The sequence below is a fragment of the Myodes glareolus genome, chromosome X (genome assembly GCF_982192425.1).
Source record: "Myodes glareolus chromosome X, mMyoGla1.1, whole genome shotgun sequence".
NCBI classification, from domain to species: domain Eukaryota; kingdom Metazoa; phylum Chordata; class Mammalia; order Rodentia; family Cricetidae; genus Myodes; species Myodes glareolus.
This window is the reverse complement of record NC_142053.1, coordinates 78,390,932-78,393,235: the sequence shown is the minus strand read 5'-3', so window position 1 is coordinate 78,393,235 and position 2,304 is coordinate 78,390,932.

The following is a 2,304-nucleotide window of genomic DNA, read 5'->3' as shown; positions in this document are numbered from 1 at the left end:
TTTTTTGCTCCCATTCTAGAGGTACATTCTATCTGTTACCTTATCCAAACTTTGTGATAACGTCTGAACGTCAAATTCAACCGCCTGAACCCTTTCAGGTAACTTCCTAGTACCCTTGGATATGGAGTCAATTTTGTCTATCATAGTATCCACTTGTTCAGATAACCTCTGATTTTCAATAATTTTAATCCTTTCAACTAGTCCTTCATTATTAGTCCGTAAAAATCGTATCTTCCTTAATGATAGAATATTGAAAAGAAAATTGAAACCTAGTAACAAGTAAATTAATGTATCCCCATAGTCATATAAACCTTGCATGACATAATCCATTGTATTAATAAAGAAAACAGTAAAATTGGCGTTGGAAACAAAAACTGCCATATTACCTCTTATCTAGTAGGCGGCACTGTTGCCAAGTTGAGACTAGAACCACTGCAAAGGTGACGGAAATGGGGTCCTGTTTCAGTGTCCGCCTTAGTATTTGTTAAAAACTAGGAAATATAAGTTGCTCAACAAAGAAAATGTAATTAAATCAATTCCATACACGGAACCAGAAACCCAGAATCCAGGGCTAGAGAAGAGCAACCCAGAAGCCACGTATGCCTCCATGTGACCGAGTTGCCCCGAGGGGTTGCAGCTTTTGGCAACCGCTTGCTTTCTGATTCATACCACTCAAGTGCCGCACTTGCAAGGGAGATTTAAAAACAACTCAGAAAAGAGCAAACCAGGTGGGCAGAGACTGTCCCGAGCCTGTGGAGCTCGGGAGGCATGGAGTTTAAATCCACGTGGGGGCTTGAAGCCAATCTGAGGCGTGTAATGAGAAAATATAAAGAATTGCAGCAAGAAAAACCACTGCATGATAGTTTATATTGAACTGCTGGCTCCACACACAGGGCACAGGTCGCAGCTGAGGGAGGGCTCGTGCCTAGCCGAGCTGGCAGCAGGCAGCTGAGTGGGGGGAAGGGGGGGTTCTACAACCAAACGTTGGGTGCCAGATGAAGGCGTAAGTCACAAACAATCCCATACCAGTTTTGAATTATGATTAATAGAATGGTTATTTATTCAAAGAGGAAAAAACTTACAGATTACCGTCCCAAACAACAGCCCCTCTGCATGATCAGGAAAGGCGTCTAGGAGCTGGAAGCAGAGCCGGAAGCTAGAGAGAGAGAGTGGAGGACAGCCGCTGCTTTTTTAAAGAAAGAGAGACCACGCCCCAAAGGGCTGGTATCTCAGTGGCTATTGGTTGAAGGAGCGGAAGGAGCTTCCGTAGCAGATCTTCCTTCTGCTTCCAGCTTGAGCTCCTTCCCCTTTCATCACTCTCCTGAAGAAGTGGCTGCTGCCATGGCACCTCTCCTCTCCCCACTTCCTCTCCCCCCTACTCTCCCCCCTATTTCTCTTTCTCTCTGCCTTTCTCTCCTCATCCCCTTTCTCCCTTCCCCTTTCCCCTTCCCTTTCATAACCCCCTAAATAAATACCCACTTTCTTTACATGGCATTACTTTCTTTACTTTCTTTACATCCATCTCTCTCTGTCACTTCATGACTCCCCGCCTGGGACCAGCTGCCTTTGTGGCCTGCCATGGCCTCATAGCCCACTGCCCACTGCTGCCTCTAGGGGAACAGTGCTATTTTATTTAAACCATTATGTTTGATGCTCATGACTTGGCCAGGCTCTCTCCACATTCCCTCCCACCCGCAGACATGCCGGTTGAGGACACATGGAATCCTGGGCCCAGGAACCAGGTTTCTTTACAACAGCTCTGAGTTCTATCTGCCAAAACGCTGATGTCTGCACACGCCAGCAGCTTCAATGGTATGTTTTCCCCTTTCAGTCAGCCAATCACAGCCTTCGTGGCTACAGTTGAGCCCCTCACTGACATTCATCTCTGGTTGCTTCCCATAGCTAAAAATGTGACCAGGTTGGTTCTCCTGCACTAGCACTGCATACACTGTGCAATCATTCGATTTGGGGCCCAGGGTCCCTCAGATTTTTCTTTCTCCTTTCCTTTCCTTTTCTTTTCTTCTGAATCACTCGTAAGTGGTCCCTGCCTTGAGAGATTACATGGAGCAGCTTCTAGCCTCTGTCTTCTAAGTCACCCAGACTCGGAGCCAGTCAGGCTTCATCCACACCCTACCTGTAGAGAAAAGATGTTTTCCTATAGGCTTTGTGGTGTCACTGTTTCATTAACACCCCACCTGTAGAGAGGAGACATCCTCCTATAGGCCCTATGGTGTCATGGGTTTTCACGTTTTTAGCTATGGAATATAGCCCTCAAATCATCAGCCACTGGCCTGTGAATACTCT